The sequence below is a fragment of the Nothoprocta perdicaria genome, unplaced genomic scaffold, assembly GCF_003342845.1.
Source record: "Nothoprocta perdicaria isolate Ctin4 unplaced genomic scaffold, notPer1 scaffold_46, whole genome shotgun sequence".
NCBI classification, from domain to species: domain Eukaryota; kingdom Metazoa; phylum Chordata; class Aves; order Tinamiformes; family Tinamidae; genus Nothoprocta; species Nothoprocta perdicaria.
In genome coordinates, this window is record NW_020455710.1 from 2,659,547 (window position 1) to 2,667,928 (window position 8,382).

Sequence of the window (8,382 nt, forward strand, 5' to 3'; positions counted from 1 at the left end):
ACCCCAGGATCCTCAAAAACCAGGCAGAGGCAAAGCAACACCATGCCCTACTGAGTAATAAAGGAGAAATGTCCTGAGAGTCTGCCTCGGAAAAACCCAAAGTCAAGCCCAAGGCTCGCTCCAGCCAAAGCAGAGCTGTAAGCGGAGCACACAGTCGGCTTCAGGGCTGTCCTGAAGGACAACAGGGCCCTCACACCTCAGGAAGACCGAAGAAGGAACCACATGCAGCAAACACCCCGGGAACACAGCAGCATTTCTGCCTGCGTGCTGCAGTTCTTGCTCGGAGCTGTTGCTGGGATGCAAGGCAGGCAGCCCAGGGCACAGGAGGGCCGGTCCATGGGGGTGTGTGCACGGTGCTCCCCTTGCAGGGAAGCGCCGATAGCTCCAACGCGGCCCCCGGGGTCCTCTGCACTTCTGCAATGCAGAAGCTGCCACTGCTTTGCAGTTACCCCAGCTGTCACTGGGAGAACTGTTAAAATTGCATTCTTAAGAATACCAGGATGAATAACAAGGGCACAATCAATATGCCTTAATGAAAAAGAAGATTACAAGTATGTATTTAGGCTTTGCTTATGCGCTGAGCTAGCACGTGTAATTCTGCACACTGAGAGCGCTGCTGGGCACCTTCTCGCCCCCTTCCCCAGGCTGCAGCCCAGCTCTTCCCGCCCTGCAGGCCACAGGTCCAGCAGGCTGTACAGGGGCCCTTCAAGGGCAGGAGGAGCCGAGAGCCCCTGGGCACCATCTTGGACCTCCACGCTGCAGGCGAAGACGGCACGAGCAGCAGAGCGGGGCTGGGGACGTGGCCGTGGGTGCCCTGTGCCCTCCAGAGCCCCCGAGCCCTGCCCGCCAGCCACGTCACCTAAAACACGTCCCCCCGCTGAGAACCTGCCTCTCCAAGCGAGGCAGCAGGGCCTGACACCAAAGAGACTTCTCAGAAATGCATGGAACTTGAGAGAGCGGGGAAGCCTGGCAAGAGAGAATTTCCCTCATCAAAAAATAACAAAATCTGCTTCCTCAAGGTCACTCGGGCACGTGCTGAGAGCGCAGGCTGCAGGTGAGCCAGGGCCGTCAGCTCGAGTTCGGCTCTGAGACATGAGGCCCAGTTCTGGGTGAAGGTACCCAAGATGCGGTACCGCTGATGCTGAGAAGTGATTCTGCATGAGAATCACGTGGATGCAAAAGATGTGGATGCAAAAGATGAACAATATTATGGCAGTGAAATGACATTTTATACTTCAGAAAAATAGAATCCAAAGCTGAGATTTTAGTGCTGGACTTTAGTTAAGGAATTAGTCATCATTATATAATAGCGATTTGAATATCCTAGCAAAGGACGTGTCACAGAAAAATAAATCATTCAAAGCTTGGCTGCGTTCTAGCAGTATCAATTAAAGTTGTACAACACAGCGCGACAGCAGAGAGTGAATCTGATTCCAGGCAAGTATTTACATAGCGCTACGAAACGACGAGGGTTTGGCTTAATTGATGAGTAAATGGAGCTGGAGGTTGCTAAAATAATCTCTAGCAACCAAGAGCGTTGGGGCAGAACAAATTGTTTTACTCTGCTTTGTGCGTCTGCATTTCAAGCCTTGCAGACACTACAGTAAATGTAATAATAACATCGTATAATGACGACTGGTTGAAATAACGAGCGCAGGGTGAGAGGCAGTGACTCGCACGGCAGTATTTCACAAGGGAAGCAGAGAGAAGCTGACAGAGTTTCTGGGAAGGGGGTGAGGAAAAGCGGATCAGTGGAGCTCTCTCAGGGGCGAGGAAGGCAAATTAGGGATGTGGGGTGGCTTTATCCGGCTCAGGGAACCGCTGCGGTACCAGAAAGCTTAGTGGGAATGTAGGCAACAGGCAGAGCACTGGAAAATGGGGAAGAAAGGCTTGGAAAGGATAGCGAGGCAAATCTGGGTCTTTCATCACCTTTCATGCAGCACTCACTCGGATGGACGAGGCAGGACAGGGCCCCCGTCAAACAGAGCGGTCCCAGGGGAGACACCAGGGCCTGCTCCGGCCATGGGGACACAATTCCGTATCTGCAGGTTCTCCGCATCTCCCTGAGCAAACGCTGCTCCTCCGCACGGCTCCAAGCCAGGATAACCCACCCGAGCTGCAGACCTGACCCACTTACTTAGAGCAGTAGAATAATCATGAGTTTTCTGACTGTTCTCCTCGAGTCTACTGCAAGCTCTCTAGGCATTGGGATATCTGCCACAAAAACCTGGGTGGAAATCCCCAGCTAGGAAAAAATACGTGTGTTTAATAAATGGCTCTTTAGACAAAAAGAAAAAAAGAGAAAAAAAGTGGAGGGGGTGGGGGAGAAAAGAGAGGAAAAGGTTTGTCGTTGGGAGATTGTGAGCGTCCAGCCATGGAAGTGATGACTAAGTGTAATCTTGTGTTTCAACAGGATGAAGAAAAACATGTTTTTGAAATTGTTGAGTCTGGTGTTCCCAGCCAACAGATATTCTTTTTTTTGGCCTGCAAGTGACCCTTTCAGCTTGGGCTTCCCTCCAGCCTGCGGGCCCATGGCAGTGATTAGAGAATAGCAGTCCCTGCTACTGGCCAGCTGTGCTCCCAATTACCTTAGTCCACTGTGCCTGTGACTGCGGTTACTGCTTTCTCCCGAACTGCATCAGGACAATTTGGTCATGCCTCGCATCACTCCCACCTTGGCAATCGCTCTCCTGGCAGATAAGATAAAAATCTCTTTCCTCTGCGCCGAGAGGACATGGCCAGTGCCCGACTGCATGGGCAGCAGGAAACCCTGAGCTCACACAGGCAGAAAATCAAGTCCTGATTCAGGTGGAAGGAGCCCTTTGCAGGCCAAATGCTTTAGTGTCCCATGAGCTGAGCCTCTCATGGCCTCTCCTTCCCAAATCCAACCAGTCTTTGCCTCCCTCTCCGAAGGCTTTTGTGTGGTCCAAGCCATGGGACAGTCACTTCTGGACTGCCTCGTACATGTGAAATCAGAGCAGAAGGATGTTTTGGTGGCTTGGAGGAGAGGAGGGTGTCCTGGTGCAACCTGCAGTCGGAGTCGTGGCGGTGGGAGGAGAGAGGAGAGGCTCTTAACATCTCATAAGGCTGGAGGACAAAGCGTGCCAAGAGCCTGCGTGATCTAGGAAGCAAGTTTTGGATTTAAGACAATGGTACAAAAGGAAACGCCTGGTTTGGTTTCAAGACAGATCAGGCCAGTCATGAAGTAAGAGAGGGAGAAAAAGGAGGAGAGTTGAGAATTCACCTCCTTCACTTCTAAACACCAGAAAGATGAGGAAAACCAACGGAATGTCATAGCCAGTGATAAAAGCAAAACGTCCAGGGAAAAGAGGCTATTTTCCTACTGATAAGTCAACGTATGCAAACGTAAACGGGGCCGGGCCCGTGGGCGCAGCCCCTCACTCGGCAGGGCGCTCCCCTTCCCGACTGCGACCGAGGACGGCACCATTGTCAGATATAAAAAAATAAAATATGTTCCCATTAAAAAATGTGGATGATAGCAATTAATTCCACATTTTCGCGAATAAATATCATGTGTTCTGTGCCAGAGCAATTTGGCTGTTTCGCCGAAGCTAGCAGGGACACATAAATCTAGTTTCCCTGTTGCTCAACAGAGCATCTCACTCTGCACACCAGATTTTGCAGCGGAATGGGTTTTTCTTCTTCCTTTCAGACAGCGCTTTAAGTGGTACTTGCTGCCTGCCTGCCCTGTAGGTTACAAAACTCCCTCAGAGCTCGGAGATCAGAGCAGCCTTTTTGACCGCGTAGGGTTTTCACCTGGCTCCAACACTGTGAATTTTTATTGCAAGAGTTGCCCCCCTGCAGCTGACGTCCCTCCTTCTCTCTGGCAAAAGCTGGATGTGCTACGAGCACCCCGGCCACCCTGGCAATTCTGGACAAGCCCGTCCTGCTTTCCCATCACACAAACAGGGAACCTGGGCTGGGGAGTAACACAGAGGGACCAACATTTGGGCGCAGAAAAGCCAACCCATTCAGAAGGAAAGCTGAGGGACTCCTGGCTTTCCCCAGCTCTATTTACTTCATTTTACTCCACTGACTTCACCACACTGAGATCAATGGAATTATAAAAGTGTAAAAGCGAGGTTGGGCTGCACGGACTCGCACTGTCAGTTCTGCAGCTCTACAGATGTCTACTAGCCCTGCGCGGGAGGAGCGGCGTTGTTTTATTGACCAAACTCTCCCTTGCTTTAATATGGAAAATCTCAGTGGCACTTCACTCCATTTGCCTTTTTTTTTTCTTCTTTAGTCATATGATAATGTACACTTACAACCGGTGAATCATCCCCCCAAAAAGTCATAAAGAGAAAAATAGCTCCTATGTATGTGCCTCAGCGGTCAATGAATCACTGACGACAGGTATAATGGGAATAATTATATACTGCTGAGAAAGGCTACCCAAAGCCCAGCTCCGAAGGCTAGTTTCAGAACTTGGGAGTTGTGCAGTTGCATCCAAGGCTGCAAATGCCAGGTTCGGAATCAGCCAGGAGGATTTCGGATTTGTGTTACTGCGAGGCCGTATCCTCTCCAAGTGTCTGTTACGTGTTGACAAACTGTTTATACTTAACCAAGCAATAATAATGAATAGTCTAAATAGACATTGATTGCTATGTTTTTAATTCATTTTTAGTGGGAATATATCCTGGCAACCGAAATATGGACGTCAAGCTTTGGATGCCAGCCACTGTTCAATAACTAGGCTATTTTAAGCCGTAAGATGTATTATTTGATATAATAACATATATTTTTAGGGTCTAGTCCTGGAAGCTTAGACTCCAATGAGCTCTCGTCTTCCAATTACAGTTTCTGGAATGAGCCACACGAACGTGAATTTGCAGCAGACAGTGTCCAGACAAGCGCAGGTTCCAGGCTCCGCACAGTTAACCTGCTGCCTCCCACAAGGAATCTCTCCAAACAGAAACATCAGGAAGCCCCATCCCAAGGCAGCGTAGGGGAAGGTGACAACACGTCGTGGCCGTGCATCATCCCAACTGTAAAACCAGAGGCTCTGATCCCCCGGAGCGGTGACACGAGCTATTCTGGAGAGTCTACATCAAAGTACAGCAGTCTCTCTAATGGGCCCCCTGCTCACCCCGTTCTGGAGAAGGGATGCGCAGGGGCCCTCGCAGAGAACCAGCCCATGTCTATGGGCCATCACAGACAACCACATCACATGAGAACCATCTTCATGTCAGGAGACGACGGGAATTCTCTTACTGAGCAGAATTCCTCCCCCGCGGACAAATAACAACAGGGACTAGGATGAACCGGACCGGTCGTGTGACAACAGCAAATAGAAGCCCGCGAGCATCAGGCACAGAGTATCCCGAAGGCACAAGGAGATGGATCCCACCACCGTCCTGCTCCTGGCACCACACGGAGAAGCCGAATCCCCCTCCAGAGGCTCCCACTGCTCCTTGCCGGCTCAGAAGGGAGCCCGGCTCCAGCCGTGACCAGCTCATGGAAACGTCTCCCTTCTGGATGCCGTGAGTTAGAGCAGAAATATCTCAGTCTTAGTTGGGAAAGTAGTTGAAAAGAGATGAGTGGTTGCTGTTGCATTTCTGGGAAATGTGCGATATTATATGATTTGTTAATTTATTCCAGAGTTTCCCTTTATGCCTTAACAATACTGCTCAGTATTCAATTCAAACTGTAATGCTTAATGGCCTGTGGTCAGCTAAGCTTATCCTGCTTTTCTGTGCCAGCTTCAAAAATAAACAAAGCTGTGTCTACTGAGTGGCACAATTAGAGGGATTTATCCTGCCCCTACTCCAAGACTTGCTCTGGAACATACAAATGCCATTCTGGTTAGGTTTGGAGACCTTGGGATCGCGCTTTACATCCTGCCACAGGAAACTACAACAGGTAAGTGCATGTGCTGGGGTGACCAGCATCTTCAGGGCCACAGACACTATGGGAAGCTTTAAAACACAGCTCGTGTTCCCCCAGTACATTAATTCCATGTGGTCCATGCTCCGCTGCTGCAAGCACCCCAGCAAATAACTATCATGCATAACATTCAAAAGGGAAGGGCTTAGCCCTGCTTTGACACTGGGAGGCAAATCTAGCAATGCTGTCTTTGCTCTCCTTTGCTGGACAGATCTGTTCAGTTACAGTCTCAGGCTGAAAGAGCATTTTTAAGTCCATCATGCAATGAGACAGGTTACCTCACTGCAAACGGCTCAGACAAACCCCCTGAAATCTGATGGTAAAGCACAGAGCCCAGCGATGGGGCCATCTCTCAAAATTCAAGTTCTTTCCCAGCCCAAAGACCCTCAGCGCAAGAGACCCAAGCGAGGACACAAGGTGTCCATGAGGGTGGCTATGGAGCTGGTGGGACAAGGAGAACCCTTAAGCTCCTGAACCTGCAAGGCTCCCCCATGACTGCAGCTCCCTGCGGATCTTCAGTTTAGCAACTGAAGCGCTGGGTTCTTGGGATTTGCAATGAAATCCTGGCCCTTTGCACAAGGTCACTGGATTTAGCCGTGGCTTGCAGGGCTGCAAGCCTCTCCGCCTCAGCTTCCAACCCTGCGAAGGCAGGAAAATGAACATCTCTCCTGCTTGAGAAGGGCTTGTTGAGGCTTGGAAGTGTGCAACGTGCTGCAAGATCAAAGGATCAGAATAATGTTACATATTCAATACAGGTCCTTGCGCTCCTTGCAATGTCTGGAGGCGTGACAGATTGCTTAGCTTGCAGAGGAAAGCAGGAAAACAGGGATTTCACAAGCCCAGCTATTGCAGTGACTTGGGGCTCACATTGGTCCTCCACGCGATGGGCAAGCAAAGTTGTACCACACAGCAAGACCTAAAGCCCAGAGGTACTGGCAGTTTTAAGACCTGCCTTTATTGTCTACCAAAAGAGAAGACACTGGGCTGATTTGTCTCTGTGAAAACAGTTTTTCATAAGTGTGTGAGTTACCTCTCAACCATTTGCCCCTTGCAAACTTTTTCTTTGGCCCTGAGCTTGGTGCGAAACACAACACACAGCTCAGCATTCACAGCCCCGCTGGCGCTGTGGCACCGGAGGCTCTCGTGCTGCCACAGGAGTGACAGCCCTTATGCCTGTCGTGCGTGGCCAAGGTCTTTCTTAAAGCAGATTTGCTCAGAGAACAAATGTATTGCAGGGAAGCACTAGGGCAAGCTCTCGGTTGCAGTCCAGGAATCACTGTTTTTATGAACTCATACGCACAAATCTATACGTTACGGGTCTCTTCTCAGCTAGCGTGAAAGGCCGCTCAGTTGGACAAGTCACCTGGGACCTTCCCCAGGTGACAGCTTTGCTCTGCTTTCCTGTAAGACCGCAGCACATGCACCTACATTGCTAAAACCAACCTCCTGCTCGTCGCCTCCAAACAATATATTCCATTGTGTCCCATTCCATTCCTACATGCAAAGAGATGGCCAGGCCATCCCACGAGTGCACACATACATCCACATGCCCTCTGCCAGCCTCCCGTGATCCAGCTGCCAACATCTCCATTTTATTACATGGACCCTAACAGGAAGGAAAACACATAGCACAATCCCGATCCCAGAAACTCAATGAGAGCCTTCCCAGGGCCTGGAGCTTCTGCGGTCAGACCCGCGCGGGTCACGCCGACTCCGCCGAGCCCTCGGTACTTGGCAGCCTCACGGCCCGTGGGGCCAATGCAAGCAAAGGCACAAAGGGCAAGCGACACCCAGAACATATTGGTGCTCTTTATAAATCACCTACCCTCCTGATTTAAGGCTGACAGATGCAAAGAAAACAAAATTTAAAGGGCACAGAAAAATACGAGATAGAAATGTAATGAGTCTCTGGGTCCGCAGCAGCCAGGAAAGCTGGAGTTTTGTTTGGTGGAAAAGAGTACGGTACCAGGACACGGCTGAACAGTGGAGAGTGATGGAGGGAACCTGAAATGCTGGAACCAAGTGAAACTTCCACAAATGAGCAAAACTTTGGAGTCGAGAATCTGAAGTCCAACATGAAAACTAAAAAGCAGGCAAGAAATTTCTTGCTTGCAAAACCTTAAGGAAAAGTGGCCAAATGAAAGCCCACATTAATGCTGGCATTACCCAAGATTGTCATTACTGAAACAATGCTGGTGAGCAGACAAGAGCAATTGCTGGACTTTAATCAACAGTGAAGACAGCCAAGATTTTATAAAAAGTTTCGCAGCTAATGCAGACAGCAAATAAGGTTTTGGGGAATGATGCCAAATGCAAGAGGAAGAACCATGAAACCAGATCTGGAAGAACCAGGAAAGGAGTTTATGTGAATAATACCTCCAAGTTCAACAACAGAACTGAAAATCTCATAAAGCAAAAGCAAAACCAAAGCAGCAGCACCACTACTGCCAGGGCCCTCCGTAACCACACGTCACC